Genomic DNA, 27,470 nt, shown 5'->3' on the forward strand with positions numbered 1-27,470 from the left:
ATTCCCCGGTCAATCTGACCGCTGCTGTCGCTGTGGGCAACAGGCTGGCACCATTCTCCACATTTTCTGGGAATGCCCTAAATTACAAACATTCTGGCAGCCTGTCCTGAGACTCATCCACAAGTTCACAGACATTTCCTTAGCCAATGATCCCACAGCAGTTCTTCTCAATCTAACTCCTATGTCGAGAAAGCGTTATCATAAGTCCTTACTTAAACATCTCCTCAATGCAGCTAGGGCCTGTATCCCAAGTCAGTGGAAAGAGCAATCTGCTCCAATGGTGACCCAGTGGTTCGCAAGGGTAAATGATATTGAACGAATGGAAGACCTGACTGCCACAATGAGGGATAAAACGGAGGAGCATGGGAACAGATGGTTCTACTGGACCCAGTTTTCGCTTTTCGGAAGAATACCTCCGCGAGACATAGTAAGCTCATGGTGATCGTTGGAGATCGCTGTTCCAAACGTTGGACAGCTGATGAGCTGGTGAGCCGAGGGTGTCTCTTGCTCCCTGGGAGGGGACCCCATCCTATCCACTCTACCCACGACACCCCCTTACCCCTTCTTTTCCTTTTCTGCCATTTCCTTCCCCAATCTTCTCTTTCCCCTTCTCCCTCCTTTCAGTTCTACTATTTCCCTTCTTAACTCAAAAAAGGGAAAAGAAAATGGTATGTTCCGACCCCATTTGACTACTACACAATACTCTTCCCCTATCTATGGATATCTAAACTCTTCGAGGATAGCAGGGCTAGTATCAATAATATTTTAAGTGGTAGAGGATCCCAACGAGATGGAGCTTTAATCTCATCTTGATATGACCGCAAAGCTGTACACATGCTATTCTCCTCTGACTTCTTACCATTGGCTCTGATATCCATGCAATATGATCGTTTGTTTGTAACTATTTGTATCACACATTCTGTGAAGTTGCCTTTGCATTGTATGTTGCATACTACTAAATAAAAAAAAAAAAAAGAAGCCTATGGCACCTGGTATTCCCAGGCAGTCTCCCATCCAGGTACTGTTTAGCGTACTGTTTAGCATCCGAGATCAGACGAGATTGGGTGCTTTCAGGGTGATGGGGCCATAGGTAATCTCTTCGGGCACTCTCAACCCTCTTGACATACGCCAAGATGGTCACCTTGGGAAACAAGTGAAAAAAAAAACAGGTCAAGGCCAACAACATAAAAAGAAGCCTACAGCACCTAGTATTCCCAGGTGGTCTCCAATCCAGGTACTAGCAAGGCCCAACCCTGTTTAGCTTCTGAGATCAGAGGAGATCGGGTGCTTTCAGGGTTATGTGCCCATAGGCAATCTCTTTGGGCATTCTCAACCCTCTTGACAAATGCCAATATAGTCACCTTGAGATACAAGCGATAAAAAACAGGTCAATGTCAACAACATAAAAAGAAGAATACGGCACCTGGTATTCCAACGCCATCTCCCATCCAGGTACTAACTAGGCCCAACCCTTCTTAGCCTCAGAGAAGAGAAGAGATAGGGCTCTTTCAGGGTGATGCTGCTGTAAGCGATCTCTTTGGGCACTCTCAACCCTCTTGACAAATGCCAAGATGGTCACCTTGGGAAACAAGCAAAAAAAAAAAAACGAATCAACGCCAACAACATAAAAAGAAGCCTACAATAACTGGTATTCCCTGGTGGTCTCCCATCCAGGTACTAACCAGGCCCGACTCTTCTTAGCCTCCAAGATCAGACGAGATTGGGTGCTTTCAGAGTGATGTGGCCATAGGCAAACTCTTCAGGCACTCTCAACCCTCTTGACAAACACCAAGATGGTCACTTTGGGAAACAAGCGAAAAAAAAACAGGTCAACGCCAACAACATAAAAAGAAGTCTACGACACCTGGTATTCCCAGGCGGTTTCCCATCCAGGTACTAACAAGGCCCGACTCTTCTTAGGCTCCAACATCAAACGAGATCGGGTGCTTTCAGGGTGATGTGCCCGTAGGCAATCTCTTCAGGCACTTTCAACCCTCTTGACAAAAGCCAAGATGGTCACCTTGGGAAACAAGTGGAAAAAAAAACAGGTCAAGGCCAACAACATAAAAGGAAGCCTACAGCACCTAGTATTCCCAGGTGGTCTCCAATCCAGGTACTAGCAAGGCCCAACCCTGTTTACCTTCTGAGATCAGAGGAGATCGGGCGCTTTCAGGGTTATGTGCCCATAGGCAATCTCTTTGGGCATTCTCAACCCTCTTGACAAATGCCAAGATAGTCACCTTGAGACACAAGCGAAAAAAAACAGGTCAATTTCAACAACATAAAAAGAAGAATACGGCACCTGGTATTCCAACGCCATCTCCCATCCAGGTACCCACTAGGCCCAACCCTTCTTAGCCTCAGAGAAGAGAAGAGATAGGGCTCTTTCAGGGTGATGCTGCTGTAAGTGATCTCTTTGGGCACTCTCAACCCTCTTGTCAAATGCCAAGATGGTCACCTTGGGAAACAAGCAAAAAAAAAAAAAACGAATCAACGCCAACAACATAAAAAGAAGCCTACAATAACTGGTATTCCCAGGTGGTCTCCCATCCAGGTACTAACCAGGCCCGACTCTTCTTAGCCTCCAAGATCAGATGAGATTGGGTGCTTTCAGAGTGATGTGGCCATGGGCAATCTCTTCAGGCACTCTCAACCCATCTTGGCCTTTGTCAAGAGGCTTCAGAGTGCCCAAAGAGAGTGCCTACGGCCAAATCACTATACTATATATCTATATCTATAATAATAAATAATATTTTTAGTTATTATATATAAGATACTATATAGGTGATTTGGCCGTAGGCACTCTCTTTGGGCACTCTGAAGCCTCTTGACAAAGGCCAAGATGGTCACCTTGGGAAACAAGCTAAAAAAAACAGGTCAAAGCCAACAACATAAAAAGAAGCCTACGGCATCCAGTATTCCCAGGCGATCTCCCAATCAAGACACTAACCAGGGTGGGCGTGACCTAGGCATGAAGGAGTGAGGACGCTCTTTTCCGGAGCTCCCGGTCCGTGACCCCTCCACACCCCTTTACCACAGTCTGGTCGCATATTTCGGCATCGCCGACATCCCCGTGCTTCGGCGGAACACAGCCAGCCGAGCGGGGTCCGCCGCTGCTGCCATGGACAGGTACTTGGTCCCGCTGCAGCCTCCGGCCTCCACGCCGGATCCAGCCAAGATGGCGCCCGCGGCCTCCGGCGCTCCAGGACACGCGGTACAGAGGGAAGGTGAGCAGACTGCTATGCAGGGACACGACATGCCCCCGTTCTCCCCGCCTAGTGACTTGTCCCCGTGTCTCCCCCGCTCACTGTCCATGGCCTCGCTTGGCAGCCCGGACCATAGCGGCCTGCCACCCTGGTTCCCTCACAACTCCCAACTGTCCCAGAGACCCTCCCGCAGTGGAAGCCTCATCCCAGGACCGAATGGCCGGGCTGCTCTTACCTCAGACACACAGGGGGACCCACCGCTGCCACCAGCACCGGCATTATTGGGGGACAAGGCCATCCTAGCTTTACTCCAAAACCTTCCCACTAATGCAGACTTTAGCTGTATGGCAGCCAGGATTGAAACGACCTTGCGACATGAAATCGCAGGGGTCAAACGTGACGTGTCGGCTACGAACGAGCGGGTGACCACCCTGGCATCGGATGTGACCTCCCTGACCACTGATGTTTCTGGCCTGCAAGCCGCACATGATACCCTTGCTGAAAGAGTCACACAGTTGCAACTCCTAGTGGATGACCTTGAGAATCGCAACCGCAGACGCAACATCAGGATCAGAGACTTGCCCGAAGCCGCTGGCCAGGCAGACCTCAAAGCCACAGTTACAGCTATATTTAACGCCTGTCTGGACCGCGCTGCTGACACAGTAATAGCCATTGATAGAGTCCACAGGACCCTGGGCCCCAGGAGCCCCACAGAGAACCGGCCACGTGACGTTTTATGCTGTCTCCACAATTACTCAGTTAGGGAGGATGTCCTGCAAGCGGCGTGGCGCAAAGGCAGCATTGATTTTGACGGGGCCCAAGTCACCCTTCTGCCAGATGTATCCCGCAAGACCCTCCAGATGAGACGCTGTCTGCGACCCCTTCTGGAACACCTAACTGAACGGAGGATTCCATACAAGTGGGGCCATCCGTTTCACCTTATAGTGCGCAAAAATGGGAGGCCCCTTGCGCTACGACACCCTTCGGAGGTCCCGTCCTTTCTGGAGGCTTTGGGCCTGCCCTCGGTTCAGGTCCCCGACTGGTTGGCTCCTGTTGTCCCCCAGGGAGCAGTGGCCCCGACGAACAACCCCTCAACCAGGCAACAGAGAGTGAGACGCCACCGTCGATCCCAACATCAGAGATCGCAGGCCCCTCAAGATCGTGAACCCTGAGAGAGTACAGTAATTTTCCGTTATTCCTGTGTTATACCCTTTTTTTTTTGTTTTCTTTTTCTCTACCAACATAGACGGCTGGAGTATCCAGCTTTGTGTTGTTTACCATGCCACGGGCCATTGTTCCCAGCGCCCCAGCTAGGGGAGAGGAAGGACATTGGAAGAACAGAGTTGGACACTGCGCTTCCTGGACGAAGCCCTGAGTTATTGGCGGTACTGTTCACCATTCTCGTTACTGTTTATCTACAGGTGCCCTAGTCTCGGCGCTCTTTGTGTTTTTGGACTGCCTGGTGGTGCCCCCGGGTGCCCCTGGGCGGCGTTCCTGCTCCCTCCCCCTCTCCTCCTCCCCCCCCCCTTTTTTTCCTTTTTTTTTTTTCTGGGGGAGGGGGAGGGGTGGGTGCCTGGGTGGTATAAAGTTATCTATACTCTGTGTTGAAAAGTTTAATATGTTGGTCTAATTATGCACTGTTCTACTGTTGTTAACTGCCCGATACCTGCTGCAGTGATGTTCTATAATGCGTTTGATGTCGTAGTTAAGATGCCAAAGAAGCTCCGTGCACGCCCGATTGCGACTGCATGGACCATGGGATGCTGGAGGGGTACTGCACCGACGAGTTCCTCCCTCTGCAGTGCCTTACCTCTTCCCCCACTAGGCCCCTCTGCCCTAACCGGCAGGTTCTCTCCGATAGGAGCTTTAGCAATTCCCCGATCTATCCCCACCCCTCCTACCCTCCTCCTCCCTACTAACTCCGGACCTTCTCCGCTTCGTTACTGCTTTTCCTTTTTCTCCTCCTCTTCCTCTGTGCTTGAACTCTATATCTACTACTGACTCTGGTGGGGACCGCCGGCCGGGTACCACTGCCGTCATGGCCCTGAAGCTGGTTTCCTGTAATGTGAAAGGGCTGAATGTACCTGAAAAAAGGTCCAGCTGCCTAACAGAATTGTGGCGGATGAAGCCCCAAATAGTTTTCCTCCAGGAGACCCATTTCAGGACAGACCAAATACCACGGCTTTATAGTAAGCACTTCCCCCTGGCCCACCACAGCACGTCCCCTACTTCCAAATCGAGAGGAGTGTGTGTTCTTCTTGCTAAAAACTTGCCGTGGCGCCTGTTAGCTGTCCAAGCCGATAGTGAAGGGAGATATCTCTTCATTAAGGGAACTCTCCACTCGCAAACTTTTACTCTTGCCAACCTATACATGCCGAATGTGGACCAGCTGCCGGCCTTAGAAGCATCCTTGGATGCCCTGGCTGCATTCTCAGAGGGTACTTTGATCATTGGGGGGGACTTTAACCTCACCTTGGACCCCCGCAGAGACTCATCATCGGGCACCTTTGCGATTTCTGCGAGAACGCGTTCACACATAAGAGACCTGCTACACTCCCACCGACTGATCGATGTGTGGCGTACGCTTCACCCACAGGATAGGGACTATACGTTCTTTTCCACCGCTCGTGGTTCTTACTCACGTATAGATATGTTTTTAGTCGCCCACAATGCTATCCCGGCGGTCACAGACGCTCAGATAGGCCACATAGCCCTGTCTGACCATGCCCCGATTTCTTTGATGCTGAAGCTACAACAGGAGTCGCGTGGTCAGTCCTGGTGGAGACTGAACGAGTCTCTCCTGAAGGACCCTGAGACCCACGCAGACCTGCTTAGGGAATTAGAAAGTTACTTTGATCATAACCGTGATTCTGTTTCCAACCCCCTCATGTTATGGGCGGCTCATAAATGCTACATTAGGGGCATTCTTATTAAACATGGTCATAGACTCAAAGTGGCCAAAACTGAGGCTCTCTCCAAACTTATTGCCAAGTTGCATGCGTGTGAACAACGACACAAATCCCAGCCGACTGCTGCGCTGGAGGTGGAGGTGAGAGATCTTAGAGAACAAATCAGAGATTTCTCTCTCTTTCAGGCTAGAACCAGACTCATGTGGGTCCGCAGGACGTATTATGAATATGGAGTCAAGTGTAGTAGGTCCCTAGCGAACTCCCTGCGTGCCCAACGCAACGCGTCCTTCATTCCAACCATAACCTCCCCTTCGGGTGCCAAGCTTCATGATTCACGGGAGATAGCGGAGTGTTTCCGATCTTTCTATGAAGCCCTTTATAACTTGCACCCCCGGGACTCAGGAGACGCCCTCCAGGCCGGCACAGCGGCCATTGACGAGTACCTAGCTTCGGCAAACCTCCCGTCGCTGGTTCCCCCGGACCCACATCTGATTTTCCAATTGAATTTCCAGCCGCTTCTAAAAAATGTTGCCGTAGATCTAGAGAGGTGGTCAAAGTTGGCGACCTCTTGGTTTGGGAGATGCAATGTGCTCAAAATGAATGTAATGCCCAGACTCTTGTATCTATTACAAGCCTTACCGATAAAAATCCCCCAATCATTTTTTAAAGCCATGCGCTCCATCTTTATTCGATACGTATGGCAGGGCAGGCCTCCAAGACTCAGCCGAACATTACTGCTCAGACCAAAAGACAAGGGAGGGATTGGCCTCCCAGATCCGGCATGGTAATATACGGCGGTGCACATGAACAGAGTAGTTGACTGGTGCAGACACCTGAAGGATAAGCTGTGGGTTCGTCTGGAGCGTGAATCCGTACCATTTCCACTTGAGGGTTTGCCCTGGAGTGGACCGGGCTGGTCGGGAGCGACGTGGGCACACCCACTCATTGAGCCAACGTTACAAGAGCTAGACAGATATTTTACCCTGACGGGCGTGCCCAGTTTCCCTTCGCCCATGACTCCTATTATTGGACACCCACGCTTAGAACCCGGCATGACGGAAAAGTCTTTCCGCCTCGACCCTGACCGGGACCTTGTGCGGGCCTCTTCTTTTCTTGGCCCTAGGACGTGGACAGCGGTCTCCACTATGTACGAGGCGTTAGCAACCACGGCCCTGGGACAGTGGAAGCTTGCCCAACTCTCCCACTTCTTGAAATCTTTGCCAAACAGTGGCGAATTCCGCAGACCCCTAACATCGTTTGAGGAGGTATGCTCAGGAGAGGAACCGACCCGAGGGTCTCTTTCCCTGTCATATCGCATCCTACTGGACCAACTCTCCCAGGGTAACCTGGTGTTCGTGGAAAAATGGGAGCGAGACCTGCATGTCCGGCTCTCGCCAGACCAGAAGAACCGCATGCTTCTTTTTGCGCACAAGTCATCCCTATGTAGTAAATACCAGGAAATAGCTTATAAAATTTTGACCCGATGGTACAGGACCCCCACTGTCCTGGCGGCTATGTTTCCCGGTCACAGCCCTTTGTGCTGGAGATGCGGTGAACAAGCCGGCACGTTACTACATATCTTCTGGGAATGCCCTCAACTGGCCCATTTCTGGAGACAGGTTCTCAATATCATTTTTGACCTCACGGCTATTGATCTCCAGAACAACGCAGCTGCGATCTTCCTCAATCTGACCCCACTCTCGAGCAAGAAGTACCATAAATCTCTCTTAAAACATCTTCTGAGTGGGGCCAAGGCATGTATACCTAGCATGTGGAAACAGCAGGCCGCTCCACTGAAGTCTCACTGGTTTGCAAGAGTTTGCGACATCTACCGTATGGAACAGCTCACATCAGCGTTAGGCGACAGGGAGGAAGAGCACACTGCTCGTTGGTTGTCTTGGAGCCTGTTCAGGTTTTCCGATGCATACAGATCCTATCTGTAGGCTCTGGCACGTGTATAGAGGGAAGGGTCCGGTCGCGGGAACCCATCGGAGTCCTCTTTCTTTCTCTCCCTTCTCGTATACCACCCTGGTTCACTCTCTCCCCCGTCTGCCTCGTAGCACTGTTAGCCCCCTATAACTTTCATTCTTTCTACCCCCATACCCTTCTCCTGCCCATTTGCTCCCCCCTCTTTCCCTACCCCCTAACTCCCAAGTATAATTAAAATACATGGTGATTGCAAGGATCTTTTCGTTTTGTTCCCTCGATTTCCCAGCCAGGGGTTGGCGGCCCTCGGGGTGGTCCCGGCTGAGCTCTTTGACCAGTAGAATGAAGGTGACCGATGTTAGAGGCCCCTCAGTTTGGGCCTTGAGGGGGATCGCCCCGGGGACTGCCCTGGTTTATAAGTAGACACTGGGGTGCCAGATCATTAGAGTGGGATAATGTGGTGGCCTAGCCACGGCTGGGGCTGCTGCTGACATAAGTTGTTAGGTTTCCCCCGGTCCCCCACAAAGTATTAACTATGTATTTTTGTTAACCTGGAAAACTGAGGGATCTATGTCTTTTACAGTTTGTCTCTGTATTACCTGCAATCCGTAAATAAAGAATTAAAAATAAAAAAAAGTCACTAACCAGACCAGATCCTTCTATGGCACCTGGTCTTCCCAGGGAGTCTCCCATCCAGGTACTAACCAGGCCTGACGCTGCTTAGCCTCTGAAATCAGACGACATTGGGTGCTTTCAGGTTGATGTGGCCGTAAGCGTTCTCTTCAAGACACGCCCAACCCTCTTGACAAACGCCAAGATGGTCGCCTTGAGAAACAAGCAAAAAAAACAGGTCAAAGCCAACAACATAAAAAGAAGCCTATGGGCTTACAGCGGACCTTAAAAGATGGGACCCACTAGCTCTGTCATGGTTCGGACGCTGTAATGTGTTGAAGATGAACACGATGCCACGACTTCTGTATCTACTACAAGCCTTACCTATCAAAATACCCCAGACTTTCTTTCATGCGGTTCGCTCAATCTTTATCAAGTTCCTCTGGCGCGGAAAACATATGCGTATTGGTAGGGCAATGCTATTGCGACCGAAATTGCGGGGAGGTATTGGCTTCCCGGACCCTGCTCTATATTACACAGCGACGCACATGACACCGGTGGTTGACAGGTGCCGGTGTTCTGCCATATACTGTCCGGTCATGATATAGTGTCCGCGCCGTACTGCGCATGCACAGTACGGAGCAGACGAAGCTTCGGAAAATCTCCAAAGCTGAACGCCGCCTGCGCGGTGAGTGGAGGTGGTAGCCCCACCATCCAAGCGGACATAGGGTTGTGAATATTAGAGGGTCCCTTGCAGGCGAGCTTCGCTCGCCACGCTTCGGGCTTTGCCTCGCTGCGCTCGGCTCTTTTATATTCTTACTCTATGTCCACTTGGATAGTGGGGATAGAACCTGGACTCAGTGCGCAGGCGCCGTTCATGCTCGGCAATTTTCGGAATGCGCAGTACACAGCGGACACTATCCGATGGGGGACCATATGTGATAAGACACCGGCATGGGGAACTGAAGCTATGGGTCAAGCTAGAGCAGGAGATGGCGCGGGTTCCACTGGCTGGTCTGCCTTGGGCGGGGAGGCCATTGGAGCCCTGTGTGACTACTCACCCGTTAATTGGCCCCTCGCTCGCCGAGATGGATAGTTTTTTTCACCTTTCCCACCTGACTAACTTCCCTTCTCCTATGACCCCAATTATTGGACATCCTAGATTCCCTCCGGGCCTGTCTGACCAGGCCTTTACCAGGCAAGCCCCGAAAGGGCTTCTGAGAGCAGCCCTATTTCTTGGACCCACGGGCTTGATTCCCATGGGGACCATACTGCTAGAGCAAGTACCTGTTGCATTGGATAGCTGGAGAGCTAGACAGCTAATCCATTTCCTCGGATCACTACCTAACCATTCGTTCTTCTCTAGACAATTCCACCCCTTCGAGGAACTTTGCCTGGATGATGGCCCAGTTCGTGGTTCCCTCTCTAGGTCCTACCAAATCCTGACAGACGCACAATCCTCCACGGATCCACCCTTCCTAGCTAAATGGAAAAGGGACTTACAAACTACATTCTCCAAACCACAGAAGGACAGAATACTCTTTTTCGCCCAAAAGTCGTCACTCTGCAGTAAATGTCAGGAGATCTCATATAAGCTGATCACACGCTGGTATCGTACACCGGTGGTGTTGGCCAAAATATTCCCCGGTCAATCTGACCGCTGCTGTCGCTGTGGACCAAATGTGGCCCCATTCTCCACATTTTCTGGGAAAGCCCTAAATTACAAACATTCTGGCAGCCTGTCCTGAGACTCATCCACAAGTTCACAGACATTTCCTTAGCCAATGATCCCGCAGCAGTTCTTCTCAATCTAACTCCTATGTCGAGAAAGCGTTATCATAAGTCCTTACTTAAACATCTCCTCAATGCAGCTAGGGCCTGCATCCCAAGTCAGTGGAAAGAGCAATCTGCTCCAATGGTGACCCAGTGGTTCGCAAGGGTAAATGATATTGAACGAATGGAAGACCTGACTGCCACAATGAGGGATAAAACGGAGGAGCATGGGAACAGATGGTTCTACTGGACCCAGTTTCGCTTTTCGGAAGAATACCTCCGCGAGACATAGTAAGCTCATGGTGATCGTTGGAGATCGCTGTTCCAAACGTTGGACAGCTGATGAGCTGGTGAGCCGAGGGCGTCTCTTGCTCCCTGGGAGGGGACCCCATCCTATCCACTCTACCCACGACACCCCCTTACCCCTTCTTTTCCTTTTCTGCCATTTCCTTCCCCAATCTTCTCTTTCCCCTTCTCCCTCCTTTCAGTTCTACTATTTCCCTTCTTAACTCAAAAAAGGGAAAAGAAAATGGTATGTTCCGACCCCATTTGACTACTACACAATACTCTTCCCCTATCTATGGATATCTAAACTCTTCGAGGGTAGCAGGGCTAGTATCAATAATATTTTAAGTGGTAGAGGATCCCAACGAGATGGAGCTTTAATCTCATCTTGATATGACCGCAAAGCTGTACACGTGCTATTTTCCTCAGACGTCTTACCATTGGCTCTGATATCCATGCAATATGATCATTTGTTTGTAACTATTTGTATCACACATTCTGTGAAGTTGCCTTTGCATTGTATGTGGCATACTACTAAATAAAAAAACAAAAAAAACAGAAGCCTATGGCACCTGGTATTCCCAGGCGGTCTCCCATCCAGGTACTAACCAGGCCCGACACTGTTTAGCATCCGAGATCAGACGAGATTGGGCTCTTTCAGGGTGATGCTGCTGTAAGCGATCTCTTTGGGCACTCTCAACCCTCTTGACAAATGCCAAGATGGTCACCTTGGGAAACAAGCAAAAAAAAGAAAACGAATCAACGCCAACAACATAAAAAGAAGCCTACAATAACTGGTAATCCCAGGTGGTCTCCCATCCAGGTACTAACCAGGCCCGACTCTTCTTAGCCTCCAAGATCAGATGAGATTGGGTGCTTTCAGAGTGATGTGGCCATAGGCAATCTCTTCAGGCACTCTCAACCCTCTTGACAAACACCAAGATGGTCACTTTGGGAAATAAGCGAAAAAAAAACAGGTCAACGCCAACAACATAAAAAGAAGTCTACGACACCTGGTATTCCCAGGCGGGCTCCCATCCAGGTACTAACAAGGCCCGACTCTATTAGCCTCCAACATCAAACGAGATCGGGTGCTTTCAGGGTGATGTGCCCGTAGGCAATCTCTTCAGGCACTTTCAACCCTCTTGACAAACGCCAAGATGGTCACCTTGGCACTTTATGCAGGCCACCCTGGAACATATAGGTCTTGGCCCCAACATGATGAGCTGGGTAATGTCGCTTTACTCCACGCCATCGGCAGCGGTACGGGTGACCGAGTGGTGCTCGGACTCTTTCCCCATCACTAATGGGACGAGGCAGGGGTGGTCTCTGTCTCCCCTAATTTTAATTCTGACACTGGAACCACTTATGTGTCACGTTTGGAATGACCCGAATATTACTGGCATATCCAAACCCTCGGCACACCACAAAATTGCGGCGTACGCTGACGATCTAATTTTTTCCGTCTCCAATCCACACATTTTGCTTCCCAAAATACTTGCGTCTCTACAGCGACACGGCAGCCTATCAAACTATAAAAACAATTGCGCCAAGTCGGCTGTATTGAATATATCGGTCCCGGATGGTGAGGCCAAGAGGCTCCGCACCTCTTTTCCATTCTACTGGGCTGAAAAATCTATACGTTAACATCGCAGCGGATTTAGCGCAATTGTACCTGCTTAATTTTGTTCCTCTCCTGGATAGACTGAAATCTGATTTGGGAAACTGGCATGGTTTAACACTGACCTGGTTCGGGCGCTGTAATGCATTCAAAATGATGGCCCTCCCTCGGATCTTATACATGTTCCAGACATTACCGATCCGGTTACCCCCAATTTTTTTCAGACGACTGCAGGTGCTGCTCCGGGACTTTATTTGGGCGCGCAAACTACCCAAAGCCCGTTTGCAATTGCTTGCCAGACCAAAGGACAAGGGGGGTCTGGGCGTCCCAGATCTCAGACAATACTACAGAGTGACTCTGCTAGAGAGAGTCGTTGATTGGCATTGTAATGGCCCACACAAGCAGTGGGTGGAGATGGAGATTGAGGATGGATCCATTCCCCTATTGACCTCCCCGTGGCTCCTGTCCTCCCTACCAAAAGACCTCAGAGGTCACCCCGTAGTGGGAGCTAGGTTGGCTGTTGTGCGGAGGTTGTTCCGCTGCACACACATTGCTCCCCTGCCATCACCAATGACTCCGGTTATAGGTAATCCAGACTTCCCACCGGGATTTACCAACAAGAAACTGCGACAGTTGACAGTGGTGGGGAAACAGCATCTGGGAGAGGTGTGGCCCACGGGAGGGCTCCCGACCACGCAAACTGTCGCCGAGCTTTCTGACCCTCCGCTTGACTTGTTTAGTGCTTATAAACTTTGTCACTTTCTTCTGGCCATACAAAGGGCCCCCTACACTCCTAGAGACCTGACACCCTATGAATCCATCTGTCACAAAAGGGAACCTGTGCGACACACCCTCTCCCTCCTGTACAAACTATTGAGTAGTCAGGAGGAGGAGTCGACCCCCACCATTTATCCACAAATGGGAGAGGGACTTAGGCATCACATTTACCCCACAACAGATAGGGAAGATCCTGACCTTAGTACATAAAGCTTCCATCGCAAACCAATATCAAGATACAAGATAGTCTCACGCTGGTATAGAGTCCCATACCTTCTGAATAAAATGGATAGATCGATCCCGGATGTTTGTTGGAGGTGAAATTCAGATATGGGGACCATGGGACACCTTTTCTGGGCATGCCCGACCTTGAGGAACTTTTGGGTTCCCAGTAGCGTGCCTTCTACACTTGACCGAACAGCCTGTTCGAAAATACAAAAAAACCCTCACAATGCAACTCCTGAATGCCGCCCGGGCCTGCATTCCCGCACTGTGGAGGCAGCCTCAGCCCCCATCCAAGGTGCTGTGGTATTCCAAAGTCAATCATATTCTCCGGATGGAAGAATTGACCGCCACCCTTCACAACACTGAAGAGGCATTTAGTGTTACATGGAGGCCCTGGAGGTATTTCACTGGTACTCGAGACTACATTCGGGAGGTGAGCAGTGCCTCCGTCCCAGAAAACGACTGAACATCTAACGTTTACCTACGTAGGCCATGTCTGCCCTGGGTGGCATTCCCCCCCTCCCTTTTTGTCTTTATTTTTCTTTTTTTCCCCGTCGCCATCCCCCCACCTCCTCTCTCTCCGTCTTTGCACTCTCTTCTTCCCCCGTCCTCCCTTTTGACTATGCCTTGTCTCCTTACTAGCCTTCGGGACCCAGAAGAACCCCAGGGTTCTGGACATGACCAGCTCATATTTTACTCTAGTTCACGTAGGTCATGATAAGCTGGCTCGCTGTGGTCCCAGTTGTTCTCCATGATTACATTTGTCCGAACGGAGCTGCACTAGTTATACTGTACTACATGTCGGAGGTGGGGTTTCTCTATTTTCTGCATGAAACTGTAGGACTCCCCTCTGAGAACCCAGAAATATTTGGCTGCCTATTTTTTGTTAGCATGTAATTGTGACCCTGGGTCATGCTGTATGGTTGACTGTTATATTTATGTTGTTCTACTTAATAAAAGAATAATAAAAATAAAAAAATAAGTCAATGCCAACAACTTAAAACTAAAGCCTATGGCATCGAGAAATCCCAGGCGGTCTCCCATCCAGGTACTAACCATGTCCCAACCCTGCTTAGCCTCTGAGATCAAATGCACGCTCAACCCTCTTGACAAACGCCAAGATGGCCACTTTCGGAAACAAACAAAAAAAACAAGTCAACGCCAACAACATAAAAAGAAGCCTGCGGCATCTGGAAAACCCAGGAGGTCTCTCATCCAGGTACAAACCAGGCCCAACCCTGCTTAGCCTCTGAGACCAAACGAGATTGGGCGCTTTCAGGGTGTTGTGCCCGTAGGCAATTTCTTTGTGCACTCTCAACCCTCTTGACAAATGCCAAGATGGTCACCTTGGGAAACAAGGGAAAAAAAACAGGTCAAAGCCAACAACATAAAAAGAATCCTACGGCATCCGGAATTCCCAGGCGATCTCCCAATCAAGACACTAACCAGGCCAGATCCTTCTATGTCACCTGGTCTTCCCAGGCAGTCTCCCGTCCAGGTACTAACCAGGCCTGATGCTGCTAAGCCTCTGAAATCAGACAAGATCGGGTGCTTTTAGGGTGATGTGGCCGTAAGCGTTCTCTTCAAGACACGCCCAACCCTCTTGACAAACGCCAAGATGGTCGCCTTGAGAAACAAGCGAAAAAAACAGTTCAAAGCCAACAACAAAAAAAGAAGCCTATGGCACCTGGTATTTCCAGGCAGTCTCCCATCCAGGTACTAAACAGGCCCGACACTGTTTAGCCTCTGAGATCAGATGAGATTGGGCGCTTTCAGGGTGATGGGGCCGTAGATGATCTCTTTGGGCACTCTCAACCCTCTTGTTGGGCACCTGGTATTCACAGATGGTCTCCCATACAGGTATTAACCAGGCCGTACACTGCTAGGCCTCCGAGATCAGATGAGATTGTGCGCTTTCAGGGTGATGTGGCCATAGGTGTTCTATTTAGACACTCTCAACCCTCTTGACAAATACCAAGATCTTGGGAAACAAGTGAAAAAAAAAAGGTCAACGCCAACAACATAGACCCTGCCGGTCTCCCATCTGACCCAGACCCTGCTTAGCCTCTGAGATCGGGCGCTTTCAGGGTGATGTGACCTCAGGCGAACGCTTTGGGACATACTCAAAACTCTTGACTGATGCTAAAATGGTCACCTTGGGAAACAAGCGAAAGAAAAACAGGTCAAAGCCAACAATATAAAAAGATTCCTACGGCACCTTTAATACTATCTAGGCCGGACCCTGCTTAGCCTCTGAGATCAGATGAGATCGGGCGCTTTCAGGGGGATGTGGCCGTAGGAGATTTCTTTGGGCTCTCTCAGCCCTCTTGACAAATGCCAAGACCTTGGGAAACAAGCGGAAAAAAAACCCCATGTCAACGCCAACAACATAAAAAGAATCCTACGGCACCTGGTATTCCCAGTTGGTCTCCCATCCAGTTACTAATCAGGCCCGACAATGCTTAGCCTCCGAGATCAGACAAGATCAGGCACTTTCAAGGTGATGGGGCCATAGGCGATCTCTTCGGGAACTCTCAACCATCTTGACAAACGCCAACATGGTCATCTTGGGAAACAAGCGAAAAAAAACAAGTCATTGCCAACATTGGAGGCTAAGCAGGGCTGGGCAATCAGTTTCCTTGCCTGAAATAGGCATCTCAGAACTGCCATCTGGCTACTTCCCGAGTTTCCAACTCCTTCAACTAATCCCAGGAGACAATACTTCGCCCCCATCCTGGTGGAGGTTCCAACCACCCGATCAATGGTTCCTGTCACCTCTGTCCAGTAGCGGATCAACTTCGGGCATCTCCAAAACATGTGCATCATGTCTCCCCCCATGTTCCCGCACCGGGGGCAACTTGCGTCCAGCCGTTCGGCCAAACTGAAAAAGTTTACGAGGAGCATAATAGGTTCTATATAATAAGAACAGATGTGACATCCTGTGTGAGGAGAGCCACAATTCACCACAGGCAGGATTCCTGTGGCCAATTATAGCTCAGGGGGGTTTAGTACACACCCCACACTATATAAGGCCGCCAGCACGGCGGCCTTGTATAGTGTGTTGCGGTGGTCAGGGAAAGAGGACGATAGGCAGGGACAGTGTCTTTACTGCTTGGGAACCTAGCACTGTTACAGTGGGTGTTATGTGCCTCCTGCACAGTACACACCTGAAGCTACCCTTTATTACTGGTGTTCAATTTCTGCAATACATGCATCTGCAGTGCAGAAGTTAGAGTCGGTGTTGTGTGCCTCCTGCACAGTATACACCTTATTGCTGGTGTTCTGTTTCTGTAATACAGGAACCTAGCACTGTTACAGTGCTAGGGTGTACAGAGAAGCTGGTATATATAGAAGACTACAGCATACAGAAGAAAGGCTAGTGAATACAGAATAAAGACTCGTGTATGTAGATAGGCTTGAGTATACAGAGATGCTAGAGTAAACAGTGAGGCTGGGGTACACAGAGAGGCTAGTTTAAAGACAAATACAAAGATGTTAGTGTATATAGAGAGGTTAGAGTATAGAGAGAGTCGAGTGTATACAGAAAGGACAGTGCATATAGAGAAGCTAGTGTATACAGAAAGGGTATACATGAAAGCTGACATTCTATACAGAAGACTGGGTAGTGTATACAGAGAGTCTAGTGGGTACAGAAGACAGGCTGGTGTATTCTAGCTAGATTTTACAGTCTAGTGTATACAGAAGACAGGCTGTGGTATACAGAGAGTTTAGTGTATTCAGAGAGTCTAGTGTATACATAAGACTGGCTAGTTTACACAGTGTTTACAGAGATGCAAGGGTGTACAGAGAAGCTGGTATATATAGAAGACTACAGCATACAGAAGAAAGGCTAGTTAATACACAATACAGAAGACTCGTGTATGTAGATAGGCTTGAGTATACAGAGATGCTAGAGTAAACAGTGAGGCTGGGGTACACAGAGAGGCTAATTTAAAGAGAGATATACAAAGATGTTAGTGTATATAGAGAGGTTAATGTATAGAGAGGGTCGAGAGTATACAGTAAGGACAGTGCATATAGAGAAACTAGTGTATACAGAAGACAGGCTTGGGTATACATCAAATCTGACAGTGTATACAGAAGACTGGGTAGTGCATACAGAGAGTCTATTGGGTAAAGAAGACAGGCTGGTGTATTCTAGCTAGTTTTTACAGTCTAATGTATACAGAAGACAGGCTGTGGTATACTGAGGGTTTAGTGTATTCAGAGAGTCTAGTGTACAGAGATGCAAGGGTGTACAGAGAAGCGAGAAGCTAGCATATATAAGGCTAGTGAATACAGGCTAGTGAATACAGAATACAGACTCGTGTACGCAGATAGGCTTGAGTATACAGAGATGCTAGAGTAAACAATGAGGCTGGGGTACACAGAGAGGCTAATTTAAAGAGAGGCTAGTATATACAAAGATGTTAGTGTATATAGAGAGGTTAGTGTATAGAGAGAGTCGAGTGTATACAGATAGGACAGTGCATATAGAGAGACTAGTGTATACAGAAGACAGGCTTGGGTATACATCCAAGCTGACAGTGTATACAGAAGACTGGGTAGTGTATACAGAGATTCTAGTGGGTACAGAAGACAGGCTGGTGTATTCTAGCTAGTGTTTACAGTCTAGTGTATACAGAAGACAGGCTGTGGTATACAGAGGGTTTAGTGTATTACAGAGATGCAAGGGTGTACAGAGAAGCTAGTATATATAGAAGACTACAGCATACAGAAGAAAGGCTAGTGAATACAGAATAAAGGCTGGCTTCTACGGAGAGGCTACCACTACGGAGATGCAGAACACTATCTAGGGTATATAGAGAGGCTAGATTATACAGAGAGGCTAGTGCATAGAGTGAAGCTATTGTATATAGAACCCTGGTTAGTGTATACAGAGAAGCTAGTGTGTACAGAAGAAAGGCTAGACAGGTTATAAAGAGAGACAAGTTTTTACAGAAGACAGTTTGGGGTATACAGAGATGCTAGTTTATACAGAGAGACTAATGTATACAGAAGACGGGCTAGTGTATTCAGAACATAGGCTAGTGTATATCGAAGACAGGCTATTGTATGCAGAAGACCGGCTAGTGTAAACATGCTGGTGTATATAGAGAAGGCTAGTGAATTTAGAGGGTATGCTAAGTGATAACAGAAGACAATCTGGGCTATACAGAGACATTTCATCATTTCATCTAGCTCACATCTCTAATGGAGTTTGTCTCATTGCCATGTTATGCCTTTTCATTCTTATGCTAAATATAGATCACTACACGATTTTAATCATCCACATCAAGCATGCAATAAAACTATCATACATCAAAATAAACCATGTACTCTTTTGCTCTATTTTGCATATTTGTAACGGGACTGTGAGTATGTGACAGTCCTGACACACCATCCTGACTTGTTTTTCTATATTTCTTATTAGAAATGGAGAGTACTATCTCAAAATCCGCTTAAATCTATTCACTTCGATGAGTTCTACCGCTAATTGTACCTTAATGCAAAATATTCACAAAACCATCCATTTGCTACCAGACATGCTGCACATACTAAGAGTAATGTAAATATCGCTCTCTAACGATGTAAACAGTTTTATTGCTTTTCTGACATTGACCGAGTATCTCTGACATTAACTGAGTATCTCTCTGCACTTGGATCTTATTAATAATAATAATAATAATAATAATAATAATAGGATTGTGTAATGCAAACATCAACTAGTCTAATATAAGCTTTCTCATTGGTACCGGCATATCCTTTAAATTTAGACTAACGCAACTATTTCTCGGCCATTTGCAAGCTAAGCTTTCAAACTCTTACCTTTGAACAGCGATACTTCCTCCCTACAATATTAAGCCATTTAAATGTCCTATTGGTCGCCTATATTATACAACTCTCTGAAAACCCTATATGTAGAGAATAAAACTAGTCTTACATCTAAATAAAACAGTTTTATTGCTCAACCAAGTATCAGCTGTCATGACAAATAAAGTTTCCACTGTTTGACTCTATTTTCTGTATTACTTCTTTTTCTCCACCTTATCTGTCACAGTTAAAACACAGTGACAAAACATTTCTTTTTACCGCAGCAAAATGTGAGAAAAGCAGTGTAAGCCGTCTTTCTGCCATATGCAACCATCTCTCGCTACCTCTATGCAATAGGATTCTCTTTCCAGTGGAAACGGAAAACAGTCAGTGTAAGCCGTCTTCTTGAGCATCAAAATTAATGGAACGATTTACACGTTGGAATTTGCAAGCTACGTCAATTTACTGTTAAATAGAGTACCTTTGCATTTATCCCTTGACTTTGCTACTATCCCTTGATCCCTTTTGTGTATTCACTATATCTCGACTATACATACTGCCTCAAAATTTTCCTAATTTGTTTTGCTATACTTATAATTATTATTTTATAGAGATTACTATCTCTAAATCATTGTAACAAATTATAATGTCTACAGCTAATTTTACGTTAAAGCAAAAGTCACACAAAACCATCTTTTTAAAACCTTTTACACACTGCACATTAAGATTAATGCAACCATCTCTCGCTACCTCTATGCAATAGGATTCTCTTTCTGACTCTATTTTGTGTATTACTTTTTCTCCACATTAACTGTCACACTGATAACCATTTGTAACACATAACACTTGCAACACATTTTTTAACAGCGGCAAAAAGTGAGAAAAGCAGTGGGACTTGATTGAGAAGTGGTTGCAGTAGCAAAGCATAGCAAAACAGTTTGATTACATTAATAACACATAATGCAACTATTTTACATTCATTTTACATTCACATCATGCATACATCCTAATGTAAGCTGTCTATCACTATTAATGTTCATGGTTACTGATACATTATGCCGATGACCAATGGAAACGGAAAACAGTCAGTGTAAGCCGTCTTCGTGCGTAACATATTTAATGGAACGATTTACACGTTGGAATTTTCAAGCTACGTCAATTTACTCTTTAATACCCTTTAGCTGCTTAGCTCACACTTTGCTGTATGTAGCCGCGTTTACATGTAAGTAACCAATGGGGATTGACATTTCATGTCCATCTCACATCTCTAATGCAATTTGTCTCTTTGCCATGTCATACTTTGCCAGTTATTATACTTTCTCATCCGATAGAAACCTAGTCGTTGCTGATATTTCATGATTACAGCAATCATCTCATCTAATTGCTATTCCGACAATTCTGCCTTGGTATTACTTTGCAACGCTCTATTGAACAATGTAAAGGTAAGCTAGATATTTTGTGTATTTCCAGTTAAACTCGACCTGTATATACTGTCTCAATATTATCTTTTCTAATTTTGCTAAATTAGATTATAGAGTTTGCTATGTCTAAATCCAGGTTACCTACTCACCTTTATTACGTATACTGCTAATTTTAGGATAATACAAAATCTTATTGCTTCTTTACACGCTGCACATATTAAGAGTAATGCAAAGCTACCGTGAACAGTTTAATTGCTCGTCTCACATTTAGCTGGTATCTCTCTGCTATAGGAAACTGAATTTGTACTAGAACGATCACTCATCTAATATCAGTCCACTCAGTGCTACCGGGATAACTTTTACATTTAGAGTAATGAAATGATTTCTCAGTCATTTTGGAGCTACTGCAACTAACGCTTCCGATCTCATTTCGACTGCAATACTTAATCTCTGCTATTGCAGAATATTTAGCTGCTTAGCTCACACCTTGCTGTACGTAGCCCTGGAGATTGGCATTTCAACTCTAATTCATATTCACATTTCTAATGCAGTTTGTCTTTTTGCCATGCCATCCTCTGTTAGTTATTATGCTTTCTCATCCTTGTGCTCCAATATTGGGGTATATTCACTACATGATTAAAGACACGTAATGAACTTGATTGATAAAAACCTACACACGTTGTTGCTGTTATTTCGTGTATTTCCACTTAAACCCGTTATAGTTATTTTGCTATATTTATTACTAGTAAAAACAGATTACTATCTCTAAATCCTGGTAAACCAGCTCACACTAAACCATCAAATGTCTACCTTACACGCAGCACATATTAACATATTAACATTTAGCCGGTATAGTGAAATAGTAAACGAAATGTGTAGATCACTCATCTAATATCGTCTTTTCAGTGCTGCCGGAACATATTTTAAATTTAGAGTAATGCAACGATTTCTCAGTTTTATGAAGCTACTGCAACTAACGCTTTGAATCTCTTTCCTGATAAATTACGCTCTGCAATATTAAGCCATGTAAATTGTCCTATTGGTCTGCTAACAATGCTATGTATAATAATACAAATCTTTTAAAAGCAATATCGTCTCACTGCAATACTTACACTCTGCATAATATATATGAATAATGCGAATAATGCTAATAATAAAGTCGTCTAAAACTCGGCTATAAGTAGAGAATAAAACTATCTTACATCAAAATAAACCATGTACTGCCAAACCAATAACGGCCAATTACTTAACGTCTATCAGTCAATGACTTAACAAAATAAACTTAGCACTCTTTTGCTCTATTTTGAATAGTTGTAGTTCTCCACATTAACTGTCACATTGATATCACCACTGACAATACACCACTTTTTAACAGCACCAAAATATGAAAAAAGCACTTTATATGTTTCAAAAGTAGTTGCATTAGCAAAAAATAAAGTCCTGTCTTCTTTACACGCTAGCTTTTCTGTATACATTAATCTCTCTGTGTACACCAGCCACTCAATATAGACTAGCCTCTCTGTCTTCTGTATACAGGTGCCCGTAATCTATATACACTAGCCTGCCTTCTTTTTACAATAGTCTCGGTGTCCCAGCCTCTCTGCATACACTAGCCTCACTGAATTCCCCAGACTGTGTTCTGTATACACAAGCCTATCTTTAAAAAAAAAATAGCCGTTCTTCTGCATACTCTAGCCTCTCTGTGTAACACAGTCTCTCTCTGGATTCCCTAGCCTACATCTCTGCATACCCAGGACCTTCCTCTGTATAATCTAGCCTATCTGTATACACTAGCCTGTCTTTTGTACAAATTAGCTTCTCTGTAGCCGGTCTTCTGTATACACGATCCTCACTGTCTACTCTTGGTTGTCTTTTGTATACACTAGCATCTCTTTATACATATACATATACAGCTCTCTGTATACCCAAGCCTCTCTGTATACACTAGTCCACCGGTATACACTAGCAAGTCTGCCTACACTATCCTCTCTTTGTAACTCAACTTCTCTCTCTGTATACCTTAGCTTCCATCTCTGCATACCCAGGACGTTCTTCTCTATAATCTAGCCTATGTGTATACACTAGCCGGTCTTCTGTAGACATTAGCCTCCCTGTATAAACTAGCTGGTCTACTGTATACACTAGTCCGTCTGTATACACTAGCAAGCTTGCATACACTAGCCTCTCTGTGTAACCCAGCCTCCATCTCTGCATACCCAGGACGTTCTTCTCTATAATCTAGCCTATTTGTATACACTAGCCTGTCTTTTGTACACATTAGCCTCTCTGTATAAACTAGCCGGTCCTCTGTATACACTAGTCCATCTGTATACACTAGCAAGTATGCGTACTCTAGCCTCTCTCTCTGTATAACTTAGCCTCCATCTCTGCATACCCAGGACGTTCTTCTGTATAATCTAGCCTATCTGTATAATCTAGCCTATCTGTATACACTAGCCATCCATCTCTGCATACCCAGGACGTTCTTCTGTATAATCTAGCCTATCTGTATAAACTAGCCTGTCTTTTGTACACATTAGCCTCTATGTGTAAACTAGCCGGTCTACTGTATACACTAGTCCATCTGTATACACTAGCAAGTCTGCATACTCCTGCCTCTCTGTGTAACCCAGCCTCGCTCTCTCTCTCTGTATACCCTAGCCTCCATCTCTGCATACCAAGGACGTTCTTCTGTATAATCTAGCCTATCTGTATAAACTAGCCTGTCTTTTGTACACATTAACCTCTCTGTATAAACTAGCCGGTCCTCTGTATACACTAGTCCGTCGGTATACACTAGCATCTCTTTATACATTAGCTCTCTGTATACCCAAGCCTCTCTGTATACACTAGTGCACCGGTATACACTAGCAAGTCTGCCTACACTAGCCTCTCTTTGTAACCCAACTGCTCTCTCTGCATACCCAGGACGTTCTTCTCTATAATCTAGCCTATCTGTATAATCTAGCCTATCTGTATACACTAGCCATCCATCTCTGCATACCCAGGACGTTCTTCTCTATAATCTAGCCTATTTGTATACACTAGCCTGTCTTTTGTACACATTTGCCTCTCTGTATAAACTAACCGGTCTTCTGTATTACACTAGTCCCCCTGTATACACTAGCAAGTATGCATACTCTAGCCTCTCTCTCTGTATACCCTAGCAAGTCTGCATACTCCTGCCTCTCTGTGTAACCCAGCCTCACTCTCTCTCTGTATACCCTAGCCTCCATCTCTGCATACCCAGGACGTTCTTTTGTATAATCTAGCCTATCTGTATAAACTAGCCTGTCTTTTGTACACATTAGCCTCTCTATATAAACTAGCTGGTCTACTGTATACACTAGTCCATCTGTATACACTAGCAAGTCTGCATACTCCTGCCTCTCTGTGTAACACAGTCTCTCTCTCTGTATACCCTAGCCTCCATCTCTGCATAACCATGACGTTCTTCTGTATAATCTAGCCTGTGTTTTGTACACTTTAGCCTCTCTGTATAAACTAGCCGGTCTTCTGCATACACGAGTCTCTCTTTATACCCTTGGATGTCTTTTGTATACACTAGCTGCTCTTTATACATTAGCTCTCTGTATACCCAAGCCTCTCTATACACTAGTCCGTCTGTATACACTAGCAAGTCTGCATACACCAGCCTCTCTGTGTAACCCAGCCTCTCTCTCTGCATACCCAAGATGTTCTTCTCTATAATCTAGCCTATTTGTATACACTAGCCTGTCTTTTGCACACATTAGCCTCCCTATATAAACTAGCCGGTCTTCTGTATACACTAGTCCGTCTGTATACACTAGCAAGTATGCATACTCTAGCCTCTCTCTCTGTATACCCTAGCCTCCATCTCTGCATACCCAGGACGTTCTTCTGTATAATCTAGTTTATCTGTATACACTAGTGTATACAGACAGACTAGTGTATACAGAGGACCGACTAATGTGTACAAAAGACAGGCTAATGTATACAGATAGGCTAGATTATACAGAAGAACGTCCTGGGTATGCAGAGCGCTCAGCTTCAAGGTATGGCCAACGTGAGTAATATGAGGGACACTCCTCACCCCCGCCCCCACCTACCAGATCTGAGTTTCATCCCCTTGCCCTCTCTGCCCCGGTCATCTGGTGGCAGTTTTATGCACTCCCTGGCCCCCACCCATTCATAATCCTTACCGACCTTTCTTTCCGCTGCTCACAGGAACACACTGGATGACTTGTCTAATTAACCAACTTGTACAAGACACAGCTATCCTCCTGTCTGACACCGGTCCCCCTTGGAGGCTTTACCCCTCACTGTTTGGGTGGTCCCTGCCTCTCCCTGGATGCTCCACATATACCACAACGACATTGTCAGAGGGGCACCACTTGACAGGACACAGGGCTTTCATTCCGGTGGCATCTCCCATTGGAGGAAGGGATGATGGCCCCAACCCCTTGGCAGCAGGTTCTTTCATGTACAGACCAGGGCGGCTCATCTTCCCTTCTGGAGTCTTGACCTTAGATGGGGGAGTTGCACTTTGGGGGGTCTGAGTGATACCTAATGCGCTGTACTGGAAGGGCTTGACATTCCCGCATATGTGTCCCCTCCCCCTGGATGTGCCCCTTGTCCCCCCCTCTGGCTCCCACCTACTCTTTGCCGACATTGCCTTCTGCAGCTTTCGGGGACCCTGGATGACTTATTTATTGAGCCTATTGGTACGAGACACTGCTTCCCTCCAGGGTGACTCTGGACCCCCCTGGAGGATTTACCCCTTACTGTTTGGGCGGTCCCAGCCTCCCTCTGGATGCTCTACACAGCCCCCGATGGCGATGCAGGAGAGACACTAATTGGCGGGCCCTAGGACTGCTGCTCGGGTGAAGTCTCCCATTGGATGGAGGGATGGTGGCCCCAGCCCCTTGCCTGCCGGATTTTCCATGCACCGACCAGGGCTGCTCCTCTTTCATCTTGATGTGGTGACCATGGAGGGGAGGAGTTGAAATTTATGGGGTCCGGGTGTTTGCTGGTGGGAGTGCGCTAAAGGACTTGACATTTCTGCATGTTTGTCCCCTCTCCCCTGTTTCCCCCCTCCCTTCCCCCCCTTCCCACCCTTCCCTTCCCTCCTTTCCCTCCCCCTTTCCCCCTTCCACTCCCCCTTTCCCCCCTTCCACTCCCCCTTTCCCCCCTTCCCTGCCCCTTTTCCCCCCGGGGCGTGGACAGGGGAGAGGGGGTAAGGAGAGGACAATCTGCCAAAGGGAGAAATGCATTTGTTCGGGGACTGCATGTACTTTAGGGGTATGGGATGGGGGGTGGTGGATCCCATTCTGTGATGCCTTTTCTGTTGTGACGGGCTCCCTCGTGCATGCCTATGTTTAGGGCGAGCCGAGGAGACCCCTCAGTGCTGACAGTTATATGCTCTACCTCTGTTTTGGTTATACTATTGTTTTTTGTTTCTTTGATGTTACTGATTGTCTTTTATTTGCATAGCGGTATCAGACGTGACATTTACCACTGCCGGGACTGGGGGGACTAGGATTCGGGGGCTCCCTCTCCGACCTGTCTACCCAATAACCCAAGTAGGACAGCGCTTTAAACCCAGTGTACATCTGGTAAGCGCTATAGCATAATTGTGCTGTTTTAGTATACCCTTCCTGTACTGTTGAGTGCGGACAACCCTTAATTTCCCTCTCCCCCTGGGGTTGGGGTGCCCGGCCTCTTTTTCCCTTTACCTTTCCTTCCATTTGCCCTTCCTTTCTCCCCCTTAGTTCCCGCCATGCATTACCTACCCAAAACCTACCTTGGTTCAACTTTCTTTGCTTTTCTCTGACGTCCCCCTCCCCCTCCCCGAGGAGCGATGGGAGACTCAGTCAAGGTCACCTCTCTAAACGTTAAGGGACTGAACTCCCCTGAAAAACGGTGGATCCTCCTGGGAAAACTGAACACATCCTGTACTGATGTGGCCTTTATACAAGAAACACATTTTAAAAATACTAGCCTCCCCTTTCTATGGTCGAGATCCTTCCCTAAGGTCTACCACTCTACTAACCCCTCCTCTCCATTCTGATCTCTAGCAGGCTCCCCTGGGTTCTCCAGGATTCTCTGGTGGACCCTGGGGGCCAATATCTTTTTCTTAGGGGCCACATTGGAGAGCGCCTTTTTACATTTGCCACTGTGTACGCTCCCAATGATCACCAAGACACGTTCCTCAGAACTACCCTGCACAGATTATGTGACTTTCGGGAGGGCCAATTGATATTAGGTGGGGACTTTAATGTCCCCTTTCGCCATCGGTTGACACTTCTGCCTCTTGCTCCTCGCTCCCTACCCCTCACCTAGGTCTCTATTCTGGCACCTTAATGAGAGCCTCATCCAGATACCGGAAGTTTTAGCAGATGTGACCAGGGAATTGAACCTTTATTTCCAAGAAAACTAAAGCAGGACTGTGACCCGGGGATAATTTGGGAGGCTCACAAGTCAGTACTCCGCAGGGTACTTATCAGGAACAGCTTGCTAATCTGTTTCGTGAACTTGCCTCTGTGGAAGCGAAACATAAACATACCCCCTTACGGACCTTAGAGATTGAATTGGGGACACTCCATACCCATATTGCTGTCCTTCTCCATTATAAAGCGAAAGCGGCACTCCAGTTCTGTCGTAAACTGACGTAGGAGTCAGAGGACAAATGCAGAAAAATCTTAGCCAGGTCGGTAAAGGAGTTGAAATCTTGCTCTTACATACCACAGTTGATAGATGAGAATGGCCAGAGGGCCTCTACCCCAACCCAAATAGTTGAAGTCTTTGAAAAATGTTACTCTGATCTCTACAACCTGCCCGATTCAGGGTCTGGACAGGACAATATAGACAGATATGTAACCGGTTCTGGTCTACCAACCCTCTCATCGGAATCACGGGA

At 47.0% G+C, this 27,470-nt stretch overlaps 8 pseudogenes; all 8 read right to left on the reverse strand.

The window, feature by feature from the left end:
- Positions 1–1,193: 1,193 nt before the first annotated feature.
- On the reverse strand, positions 1,194–1,312 carry LOC143937735 (5S ribosomal RNA; annotated as a pseudogene).
- Positions 1,313–1,633: 321 nt separating this feature from the next.
- On the reverse strand, positions 1,634–1,752 carry LOC143937249 (5S ribosomal RNA; annotated as a pseudogene).
- Positions 1,753–2,072: 320 nt separating this feature from the next.
- Positions 2,073–2,191, reverse strand: LOC143936664 (5S ribosomal RNA; annotated as a pseudogene).
- A 322-nt stretch (positions 2,192–2,513) lies between these two features.
- On the reverse strand, positions 2,514–2,632 carry LOC143937267 (5S ribosomal RNA; annotated as a pseudogene).
- Positions 2,633–11,271: 8,639 nt separating this feature from the next.
- Positions 11,272–11,390, reverse strand: LOC143936709 (5S ribosomal RNA; annotated as a pseudogene).
- A 103-nt stretch (positions 11,391–11,493) lies between these two features.
- Positions 11,494–11,612, reverse strand: LOC143937388 (5S ribosomal RNA; annotated as a pseudogene).
- A 3,397-nt stretch (positions 11,613–15,009) lies between these two features.
- LOC143937220 (5S ribosomal RNA) lies at positions 15,010–15,128 on the reverse strand (annotated as a pseudogene).
- Positions 15,129–15,732: 604 nt separating this feature from the next.
- LOC143936812 (5S ribosomal RNA) lies at positions 15,733–15,851 on the reverse strand (annotated as a pseudogene).
- Positions 15,852–27,470: the final 11,619 nt, after the last annotated feature.

Source organism: Lithobates pipiens, unplaced genomic scaffold, assembly GCF_037356315.1.
Source record: "Lithobates pipiens isolate NorthernLeopardFrog02 unplaced genomic scaffold, aLitPip1_a1.2 Scaffold_28, whole genome shotgun sequence".
Classification (NCBI taxonomy): domain Eukaryota; kingdom Metazoa; phylum Chordata; class Amphibia; order Anura; family Ranidae; genus Lithobates; species Lithobates pipiens.